The sequence below is a fragment of the Capsicum annuum genome, chromosome 4, assembly GCF_002878395.1.
Source record: "Capsicum annuum cultivar UCD-10X-F1 chromosome 4, UCD10Xv1.1, whole genome shotgun sequence".
NCBI classification, from domain to species: Eukaryota; Viridiplantae; Streptophyta; class Magnoliopsida; order Solanales; family Solanaceae; genus Capsicum; species Capsicum annuum.
In genome coordinates, this window is record NC_061114.1 from 68,705,348 (window position 1) to 68,718,012 (window position 12,665).

General features: G+C 33.9%; 1 pseudogene; it reads left to right on the forward strand.

Moving 5' to 3' along the window:
* The first annotated feature begins 1,376 nt into the window (after positions 1–1,376).
* Positions 1,377–11,952, forward strand: LOC107868945 (annotated as a pseudogene).
* The last annotated feature ends 713 nt before the right edge of the window (positions 11,953–12,665 follow it).

Below are 12,665 nucleotides of genomic sequence, written 5' to 3' on the forward strand. Positions count from 1 at the left end.
TCAGTTTCATCTTATTTCTTAAAAAAAAATAACACACTTCTTTGATAGTTCATATTGAACTTGTATTGAAGACTTCATAAGTGTTCTTAAAAAAGTCTTGAACTTGTGTTAAAGTTTAGTGTATAAACATACAGATTGTGTACCCGAAACAACAGTTGAAGGATGTCAACCCAGTATTGTGTGTCTGATGTGGTTCAGCCGAGGATTGCCTGCGTACCTGAATAATCTGATACATCGCCCTTTTGTCTATCCTTTGTATGCAGACACCATCGTCGATATACTTGGGCTACTCTATTCGGCAAAATGACATCTCTTTTTATTGGCATCATTCTCGAGATGATGCCATCCTGCACCGGCTCCTAATGTTCGACCCGAGTTGAACTAATCCTTACTGAAACTATTTTACCCATACATATATAAAGTAAACGAGCACACATACAAATGTATGATTTATTTAAATGGGCACACATGCATATTCTCCCTATGTAGCCATGAGTATTCTAATAAGGTTGCTTAATCGATTGAAAAAGGAATAATCCCGGCCATTGAAACCCACTGGGCACACATACTAAGCTTCGCTAGTTGGTAATGAATGAGTTTTGCTTGTAAGTTGCTAATACTCTCTCCTTATTTTATCGATATATAGTCAAAAGACGTGTCAAATTTGAAGTCTTGCTATTTCCAATATGTTTTCTCCTTTACTGTTGTCATGTTTCCAAGAATATGTAATTTCTAATAACTTCACCTTTAATATTCAATGCCAATTCATGTAATAAAAAGATGTGTGTTGCCTAAGTTCATAGATAAGATCTAGTGCGAATATTCCTCTATACATGTTGACAAACTCAACAATTTCTCCTTTTGGACTAATTTTGATTTTGACATAAAATTTAAGAATGTAAAATATATCAAGATGTCTTTCAATTCTATGCGCTTAAACATGTCACGTGAAAGTTGAAATTAAAGAATTACTGAAAAAGCAAAAGGCAATTTTTTTAAAACAAATTAAAAGATAAAGTAAGATAAACAAGTTAAAATAGAGGGAATATATTACAATATTAATTACTTCTTTCGTCCATCTTTTACTTGTAAATGTAATTAAAAATAAGTTTTGGTAAAATTATTGGATAATTTCTTATATTCAAAGGGTCATATAATTACCCTTACTATTTTATATTTTTTAAAGATGTGTGTCAAATCAACAGTGAATAAATATTATTGGCCGAAGGGAATACTCAAAAACTACTTAAATTTGACCACATACCGAGTGTCTTCTGGAAACAATTCCCCACCCCTAAGCCACTTGTTATAGTAAAATAATAACCCCTATAAAGTGCCCAATATCAGTAGCTAATATGTCCATATAGTTGTAAAAAATGAATGATAATGTTGTATCCCTTGTGGATCTTCCATCCCCAATCTTGGTGGATATTCTATCTAAATTACTTCCTACCACACTCTTATACATCAAAAATGTCTCAAAATATTTTCTAAAGATAACTCTGATCATGAAATTTGCCATGATCCAAATGTTTACCTTGATCTACTACTTCACTTTCCCATTTATTCATTTTTCCTCGTTGGATCAGTACACGGTTTCATTTGTAGCAATTACTTTCATAGTGATGTTGATAGTATTAAAATCCTCAATCCAAGAACTAGAGAATATATCACCCTTCAGAGGTACAAGGGGTACGAAAGTGGCCAAATTTAGTGACTTGTGGTTTCAATTTTGATCCTGTTAGGTTTGAGTACAAAGTAGTTAGAATTTACCAGGAAGAAATTCATGTTGATACTAATAATTCTCGTTATTACAAGTCTGAAGCTCAAGTTTACACAATTGGGAAAGGGTTGTTATCTTGTATATATTCGGGTACAAGAATTTGTATATATGCAGCACAAACCTCAAGTCTAGTTCAAGTCTAAGACAAGAACACTTATGAAGTTACCTAACACCTTCAATACTAGATATTGAATAATCTATCTAAAAAGTGTGTTAATTTTCAGAAAAGAGATGAAATAGAATTTTAAGGCCAAGTCCCCCGACTTCATGGAGTGTCCTTAAGGAATAATTTCCCTCACTGTACCCGAGGTTAATTTTCCTCCCAAGATAAAATAGTCTTCAATCCGAACAATAGCGGTACCTCAAATTTTTGGATTCAATGAACTCACTCAACAGTTTGATTGATCACACAGAATATTTTTGAAGACAAGAAGAGAGTTTTTATTTCAGAAAGTTTGTATCCAGACCTGTGGATGAAAGTAGGTTTATATAGCCTTCATATGCCTCTTCTAAAAAGTGGTAATAGTTCACTTAAAAGGTGTGACCTTTCCTAAAAAATCATGTCTATTCATCCAAAGATTGCATCTTTTCCAAACAGGCAAACCATTTCATGAATCAGTGTGTCATTTCGTTGAAGGACTGCATCCTTCCGAAGCAACAGTTCAAAACAATGCATCCTTATGAAGCATCAGTTTGAAACACTCATGCATGCATATAACTGGAGGATCAAAACATAGAAAAAATTTACTGTGTTTTTATTTTCCATTCGGATTAAATTTTTGTCAAATAAATTTTATCCAAAAAGATATTATGTATTAAGTATGTATTGAGTCTAAGGGATTGGAATTCCTTTCAACAAACTTATAAGGATGCTTTGCGTACTTTGATTCTACACACCTTTGACACTTTGATTTATTGCATTCAATGTTTAGCAAAACTTCTAAGTTAGTCAGTTTTCATAATGTTTTGTAATAACATGGCATAAATGTTCATGCCATAAATCATAAGACTCAAGCAAGTATGAAGAAATTAAACTTTTATTGATTTTAACATTCATTACATTCATTTTGAATAGACCCTCATTGAGGTAACCTTTTCTTACATACACTTCTCCTTTACAAAGTATAATTTTTTTGAAAACAAAAACACATTTGAATCTATTTTTATCTAGAAGCAAAACTGAAATCAAGTTCTTTCTTAATTCCAGAACATACAAGACATTGTTAAATGTCAACACTTTACCGGAAGTCATCTTCAAGAACACCTTTCTAGTTTCTTCTACTTTTGCAGTAGGGGAGTTAGCCATGTAGATCATTTCTTATACTTGAGCCAGAGCAAATGAGGAAAACAACTCTTTATTAGAATAAACATGGCAGATGGCACCAGAATACATCCACCATTCACGAGGATTCTCCACCAAGTTGCATTCTGAAAACATAGCATACAAATCATCACATTCTTTATTGGACTCAATCATATTTGCTTGGTCCCTTTTCTTGCCTTTCTTAGGGGCACGACAATCCATGGACTTGTGGCTAATCTTTCCACAGTTGAAGCACTTTCCCTCGAATTTCTTCTTGGGTTGATTGTTTCCATGTCCAACTTTCTTCCTTTTCTTTGAATTGTTTTTGTCATCTTCTACAATATGTTCTCCATTAATTTCAGAATTCCCTTTTTACCTTCTCTCGGCAGCCTTATTATCCTCTTTAATATACAGTTGGACAATAAGATCTTCAACAGTCATCTCCTTGTATTTGTGCTTCAAGTAGTTTTTGAAGTCTTTCCACATAGGTGGTAGCTTCTCCATGATCGCTACTACTTGAAATGCATCATTCACAATCAAACCTACAAAAAAGTTTATGTGAGTACTAAGAACATTTTCAATTTGTTCAACAAAGGTATTTTTCAAAGATATACCTTTCGCTAGGAGATCATGGATGATTACTTGTAATTCCTGCACTTGAGAGACAACCGACTTACTATCTATTATTTTAAAGTCCAGGAACCTTAAAATGAAGAATTTCTTAATTCCTGCATCCTCTGTCTTGTATTCTCGTTCTAGTGCCCCCCCATAATTTCTTCGATGTCTTAGTTCCACTATAAATATTATAGAGGTCGTCTTAGAGACCACTCAAGATATAATTACTGCAAAGAAAGTCCGAGTGTTTCAAAGCCTCTACAATTATGAAATGCTCTTTTGCCGAGGTTCTCTCGGGCACCTCAGGAGCATCCTCACTAGTGAACCTTTGAAGATATAGAGTGGTGAGGTAAAAAAATATCGTTTGCTGCCATCTCTTGAAGTCAATGCCAGCAAAATTTTTGAGCTTCTCTGTAGGTGCCATAGGGTACGAAGCATTTGTTCGACTTGTTGTAGCAATACTAGTTGCCCCTACAGTCGTTTCTGCATCTTGCACTTGACTTTCGCTAGTCATTTTTTCTGTCACCACAAGACAGTAAATTTAATATTTTCAGAATACTACTTATTAAAAATTGCAACAATTTTAAACACCTCTTGTTTCTAGTTAACGATGAAGTTTTTATGACCTCCAATCATCAGCCGAGTGATTTTCAACTTGTGATGAAGATTTTATGTCTTTAAATCACTGGTTAAATTCAAAGTAGAAATCTTAAAGTTTTAATCTCCAAAAACAAGCATTATAGATTCTGGAATATTTCTTAAGATTGTTATCTTGTATATATTCGGGTACAAGAATCTATATACATGCAACACAAGCTTCAACTCTAGTTCAAGTCTAAGACAAGAACACTTATGAAGTTACCTAACACCTTCAACACTAGATTATGAATAATCTATCTAAGAAGTGTGTTAATTTTCAGAAAAGAGATAAAATGGAATTTTAAGGCCAAGTCCGTTGAATTCACGGAGTGTCCTTAAGGAATAATTCCCCTCACTGTACCTGAGGTTATGGAATCTTCTTCCAAGGATAAAATGGCCTTCAATCCGAACAATAGCGGTACCTCAAATTGTTAGATTCAATGAACTCACTCAACAGTTTGATTGATCACACAAAATGTTTTTAAAGACAAGAAGAGAGTTTGTATTTTAGAAAATTTGTATCTAATCCCGTAGATGAAAGAAGGTTTTAATAGCCTTTATATGCCTCTTCTAAAAAGTGGCAATGGTTCACTTAAAAGGTGTCACCTTTCCTGAAAAACCATGTCTGTTTTTTCAAAGATTGCATTTTTTCCAAATAGGCAAACCATTTCATGAATCAGTGTGTCATTTTATTGAAGGATTGCATCCTTCCGAAGCATCAGTTTTAAACAGTGTATCCTTTTGAAGCATCAGTTCAAAACAGTGCATTCTTTTGAAGCATCAGTTCAAAACAGTGCATTCTTTTGAAGCATCAGTTCGAAACACTGCATGCATGCATATAACTGGAGGATCAAAACACAAAATTTTTTTTACCGCATTTTTATTTTCCCTTAGAATTAAATTTCTGTCAAATAAATTTTTTCCAAAAAGATAGATCTCGTCGATCGATCATTTGACAAATCTAAATCCAAATCCAAATCTGAAGATGAAGCCGAAGCCAAGCCGAGCCAACAACGACGATGAAGGTATGAGGTATCTCTTATCTCTTGCCTTACTTATCGAGTGGAATGAGTGTTTCTTAATATAAACACTTGAAAATCACATTCTCCCACCAATGTACGAGAAATAGTTGACTTTCCATTTTAGAGTACACTTTTCATTTTAGTGTTTTCTTCTCTATTTTTCCTTCCACTTGGTTTTCTCTATTTTTCATTCACACTTAATCTATACTTTGAACCCAATAATCCCCCACATGAATGAGGAATGACTATTTTTCATAAAATTTTATGGAAAAGTATGTGATCATCAAGCAATGACTAATTGCATCTAGATCGGATGCACTCGGTCAATCGGTAGATTTAATATCTTTGAACCATTGAGATTTAAAGTACCCCTAGACAACACATGTCACACAACCAGCCTTTTATCATTTATGGTTCTTATGGTTTTGTTCTTTTCAGCCATGAACACGTCCCGATTTTATGAAAGCTTAGAGAATAGGCCTTTATTAACATTCTCCTTGAATCGACTTCCACTTCACCCTCACATATCTGATTTTTAAATGTTCTATCCTATATATTAAAATATTTGGTCAAATCTTCCAAATTTAGATAATTATCAAAAGACTTTTCACCTTAAGTCTTATCGTTGTTTACTAAACATTGTCTGTATCATAAGAATGGGTTGGGTATATTGACAATGTTGAAATTGTCAATCACAACTTTGTTTGATCTCTTTGAACCTAGCTCTTGAGATCTCCAGTCTGCTAGGTCGAGTTACCACCATGCTGACTTGTCCTAGGCCTTAAACCCATTCCCTTAGATGTTCTTTCCACTCCTTCTCTAGATAGGCCTTTTATAAGTAGATTAACCCATTATGTTTTGACTTTAAATGGTCAACAGTGATAATTCTACTAGAGAGAAGTTCCTTAATGATATTATTACTTCATCGTATGTGATGAGATTTACCATTATACATTATGCTCTCTGCTCTACCTATTGCTGCTTGGCTATCACAGTGTATACATACTGGTGCCACTGGTTCGGGCCAATAAGAAATATCTTCCAAGAAATTTTGAATCCATTCTGCTTCTTCACCAGCTTTATCCAATGCGATAAATTCAAATTCTCTTATAAAGCGAGCAATACAAGTCTGTTTGGATGATTTCCAAGAGACTGCTCCTCCACCAATAGTAAATACATATTCACTTGTGGATTTTACTTCGTTCGATCTGGTGTTCCAATTTGTATCATTGTATCCTTCTAGTACTGGGGGATATTTATTATAATGTAAGGCATAGTCTTGAGTATATTTAAGATACCCCCAAACTCTTTTCATTGCCATCCAATGAGTTTTGTTGGGATTACACATGTACCGACTCAATTTACTAATAACGCATGCTATGTCTGATTATGTATAGTTCATTATATACATTAAACATCCCAATACTCTTGCGTACTCCAATTGTGAGTCACTTTTACCTTCATTCTTTTGAAGTGCAAAGCCCACATCCAATGGAGTCTTGGCAATACTGAATTCCATAGACTTGAATTTGTCAAGTACATTTTCGCTATAATGATATTATGACAATTCCAACCCTTTGGGAGTTCTATGGATTCTTGTTCCTAAGGTCACATCCGCAACTCCAAGGTCTTTCATATCAAACTTGCTCTCGAGCATTCATTTCGTTGCATTTATATCTGAAATGTCTCTACTGATGATCAACATATCATCCACATATAAACACATAATGACTTGGTGATTTGGAGTGTCTTTAACATAAACACATTTATCATATTCATTTATCTTGAATCCATTTGCCAACATAGTTTAGTCAAACTTTGCATGCCATTGGTTAGGTGCTTATTTTAGTCCATAAAGTGACTTACAAGTTTATACAACTTATTTTCTTTTCCTGGAACCATAAAACCCTCAGGCTGTTCCATGTAAATTTCTTCCTCTAATTATCCATTTAGGAATGTGGTTTTCACATCCATTTGATGGATTTGAAGACCATATACCGCCGCTAAGGTAATTAACATTCGAATCGATGTTATCCTTGTTACCGGCAAGTATGTATCAAAGTAATCAAGGCCGTTTTTTGTTTGAAGCCTTTTACTACAAGTCTTCCCTTGTATTTGTCAATCGTACCATCCACTTTCATTTTTCTTTTGAAGATCCATTTAGAACCTAACGGTTTATTTTCTAGAGAAAGATCAACCAATTCCCCAAGTACGGTTTCTTAAGATTGAATCTATCTCACTATTGACAGTCTCTTTCCAAAAGGATGAGTTTGATAACGACATTGCTTCTTTAAATGTTTGAGGCTCATTTTCTAAGAGAAATGTTAAAAAATCCAAATAAAATGAAGTAGATGTTCTGTGACGTGTACTACGTCTTGGATTTTCTTCATTATGTACATTCTTACTTCGCTTTTCTCAAGGTCGTTTAGACCTTCCACTAGACTGTTCATGTCTAGTTTTACACGAATAAATGTTTTCAAATAATTCAGCATTATCTGATTTAATTATCTTATTTTCATTAATATCCAAATGTTTGAATTTATTAACGAAAACTGACATGCTTTACTACTTTTAGCATATCCTATGAACACACAGTCCACCGTCTTAGGTCCTATCTTAACCTTTTTTGGCATAGGAACTTGGACCTTTGCTAGACACCCCCACACTTTGAAATATTTCAAGTTGGGTTTTCTTTCTTTCCATTTTTCATAAGGAATTGATTATGTCTTACTATGGGGAACTCTATTGAGTATATGGTTGGCTGTAAGGATAGCCTCCCCCCCACAAGTTTTGCGGTAAACCTGAACTTATAAGTAAGTCATTCATCATTTCCTTCAAAGTTTGTTTTTTCCTTTCCATAATTTCATTAGATTGAGGTGAATACGGGGCCTTGTTTGATGGATAATTCCATTCTATACATATATTTTTGCGAAGGGAGATTCATATTCTTTGCCCCTATCACTTCTTATCATTTTAATCTTTTTCTCTAACTAATTTTCAACTTCAATTTTGTCTTGCCTAAATGCATCTATTGCTTCATCTTGACTATTTAGCAAGTAGACATAACAATATCTTGTGCAATCATCAATAAAAGTTATGAAATACTTTTTCCCACCTCGTAATGGTGTTGACTTTATATCACAAATGTCAGTGTGTATTAAGTCTAAAGGATTGGAATTCCTTTCAACAGAATTATGAGGATGCTTTGCTTATTATGATTCTACACACATTTGACACTTTGATTTATTGCACTCAAAGTTTGGCAAAACTTCTAAGTTAATCAATTTTGTAATCTTTTGTAATTAACATGGCCTAAAAATTCATGCCACAAATCATAAGACTCAAGCAAGTAAGAAGAAATTAAACTTTTATTGATTTCAACATTCATTATATTCATTTTGAATAGGCCCTCATTGAGGAAACCTTTTCCTACATACACTTCTCCTTTACTAAGTACAATTTTTCCAGAAACAAAAACATATTTGAATCCGTTCTTGTCTAGAAGCAAAACTGAAATCAAGTTCTTCCTTGACTCCGGAACATACAAGACATTGTTAAGTGTCAACACTTTGTTGGAAGTCATCTTTAAGCAGAGCAGAGTTCGCCATTTCGATTATTTTTTCTACTTGAGCCGGAGCGAATGATAAAAATAAATTTTTGTTGGAACAAACATGGCGGGTGGCACCAGTGTTCATACACCATTCGTGAGGATACCCCACTAAGTTGCATTCTAAAAACATAGCACGCAGTGCATCACATTTTTTATTGGACTCAATCATATTTTGTTGCTCCCTTTTCTTGCCTTTCTTAGGGGCATGACAATCCGTGGACTTATGGTCAATTTTGCCACTGTTGAAGCACTTTCCCTTGAATTTCTTCTTGGGTTGATTGTTTCCATGTTTAACTTTCTTCCTTTTCTTAGAATTGTTTTAGTCATCTTCTACAATATGTGCTTCATTAATTTTAGAATTCCCTTTTGACCTTGTCTCGGTAGCCTTATTATCCTCTTTAATTCATAGTCGAACAATAAGATCTTCAACAGTCATCTCCTTGCATTTGTGCTTCAAGTAGTTTTTGAAGTCTTTCCATATAGGTGGTAGCTTCTCAATGATCGCTACTACTTGAAATGCACCATTCACAATCAAACCTACAAAATAGTTTATATGAGTACTAAGAACATTTTCATTTTGTTCAACAAAGGTATTTTTCAAAGATATACCTTCTTCTAGGAGATCATGGATGATTACTTGTAATTCCTACACTTGAGAGACAATCAACTTGCTATCTATCATTTTAAAGTCCAGGAACCTTGCAACAAAGAATTTCTTAATTCCTGCATCCTCTATCTTGTATTTTCGTTCTAGTGCCCCCCACAATTCCTTCGATGTCTTAGTTCCACTATAAACATTATAGAGGTTGTCTTGGAGACCACTCAAGATGTAATTCCTGCCAAAGAAGTCTGAGTGTTTCCAAGCCTCTATAATTATGAAATGCTCTTTGTTCGAGGTTCCCTCGGGCACCTCAGGTGCATCCTCAGTAGTGAACCTTTAAAGACATAGAGTGGTGTGGTAAAAGAACATATTTTGCTTCCATATCTTGAAGTCAATGCCTGCAAACTTTTCGGGCTTGGCAGGTGCCATAGGTTGTGGAGCGTTTTCTCGACTTGTCGCGGTAATACTATTTACCCCTACAGTCATTGCCGCATCTTGCAGTTGACTTTCCTTAGTCATTTTTTCTGTCACCATAAGACAGTAAATTTAGTATTTTCAGAATACTACTTATTAAAAATTGCAACAATTTTAAACACCTCTTGCTTCTAGTTAACGATGAAGTTCTTATGACTTCCAATCGTCAATCGAGTAATTTTCAACTTGTAATGAAGATTTTATGTCTTTAAATCACTAGTTAAATTCAAATGGAGTAGAAATCTTAAAGCTTTAATCTCCAAAAACAAGCATTATAGATTCTGGAATATTTCTTAAGATTGTTATTTTGTATATATTCGAGTACAAGAATCTGTATACATGCAACACAAACTACAAGTCTAGTTCAAGTCTAATACAGGAACACTTATGAAGTTACTAGCACTTTCAACCCTAGATTATGAATAATCCATCAAAGAAGTGTGCTAATTTTCAAAAAAGAGATGAAATAGAATTTTAAGGCCAAGTCCCCTGACTTCATGGAGTTTCCTTAAGGAATAATTCCCCTCACTGTACCCGAGGTTATGGAATCATCCTCCAAGGATAAAATAGCCTTTAATTTGAACAATAGCGGTACCTCAAATTGTTGGATTCAACGAACTCACTCAATAGTTTGATTTATCACACAGAATGTTTTTAAAGACAAGAAGAGAGTTTATATTTCATAAAAATCATATCTAAACCTGTGGATGAAAGCAGGTTTATATAGCCTTTATATGCCTCTTCTGAAAAGTGGAAATGGTTCACTTAAAAGGTGTGACTTTTCCTAAAAAATCATATCTGTTCGTCCAAAGATTGCATATTTTCCAAACAAGCAAACCATTTCAAGAATCAGTGTCTCATTTTATTGAAGGATTGTATCCTTATGAAGCATCAGTTCAAAGCAGTGCATCCTTCTGAAGCATCAGTTCGAAACACTTTTTGCACGCATATAACTGGAGGATCAAAAAACAAAAAAAATTTACTGCATTGTTATTTTCCCTTCGGATTATATTTCTTTCAAATAAATTTTGTCCAAAAAGATAGACCCCATCAATCGATTATTTGACAAATCCAAATCCAAATCTAAATCCGAAGCTGAAGTCAAAGCCGAGCGAGCGACGATGATGATGCACGAGGAATCTCTTATCTCTTGACTCTCTTACAAAGTGGAATGGGTGTTTCTTAATATAAATACTTGAAAGTCACATTCTCATACCAATGTGATAGAAATTGTAGACTTTTCATTTTAGAGTACACTTTCCATTTTTGTGTTTTCTTTTCTATTTTTCCTTCCACTTGATTTTCTTCATTTTTCATTCACACTTTATTTATACTTTGAACCCAACAAGGGTATTGGAGGAGTGCAGGACATGTTATGTTTTATTTTGGATGCAGGGCATATAGGGTGAATCTCTATAGAAAGCTTCATTGGTTGGTTTCTGATGCTAATGGAAATGAGTTAATATGTTCGTTTGATTTATTGAATGAGTCGTTTGAATCATTCCCCACAGCTCTATGGTACAGTCATGAAAATTGTCCAAATTTATAAAGTTTGGGAGTTTTTGGGCGTTGTCTATGTGTGTGTGACAATAATACAGATAGTAATATTGAGGTATGGGTGATGAAAAAGTATGGAGTACCTAGTTCATGGATTAAAGAAATTGTCATAAACATAGTTCTCAGATGCAACGATGGTTGTGCTATGAAATGATTAATCCGTTGAATGTTTTGGAGGGTGGAGAGGTGTTTTTCTTGTGGCATGATGATTTTTTGTTCTTGTATCATTCTGTGAAGAGAACTTTGAAAAAGCTTTATATATGTGAAGAAAACTTTTTGGCATCTGCCCATATATCCAACTCCTTCTCACTCAAGAGTTTTGAAGAAGAGGTTGTGAATCTATTTTAGATTTTCAAATGAATGTATTGTACTAGGTATATTGTTAGCATTATACTTATCTGGACTTCAATTCTTTGCTTTGGATTAAAAGAAATTTGTGAGCTTGCGGTGTTGATCATCATATCTTCCAAATAGAATTATCTAATGTTATGTGTTTGTATTCTTCCTTGATCCGTAAACAATCACATTATTTAGAAAAGGTTTCTCTTGTTGTTAGCCTGTGTTCAAAACTTAATAGTAAATCAGAAAAGGTAAAATTAAAAAAACAAAAAAGTAATGAGCTTATTTTATATTCGAGTCCACAATTTTCTTGTGTGGCCTTAAGAAATTTAATCCCCTCACTGTACTCAAAGTTATGAATTACTTCCTCCTAAGATAAAATGGATATACCTATTATCAGTGTAGTGGTACCTCAAACGTCAATTTCATCAAATTCAAAGTGAGCAACTAATCACATAGACTCAATAGTTATTTGTAAACAAAAATATGCTGATGAAGTTCAAGAATTTTTTATTAACTAAAAACTGAGGCTATTCCTCTCAATTTATAGTCAATAAAAAAGTTCTTGAAAAATTACAACCTATCAAAAAATTCATAACTTATCGAAAAAGTCACAATATATTGGAAGAGTCACAACTCATCAAAAAGGTCACAACCATTCAAAGTGAAATTGTGCCTTTAATATGCACCCTTTTCTTTGGTGTCTATTCATAGAAGTGTCA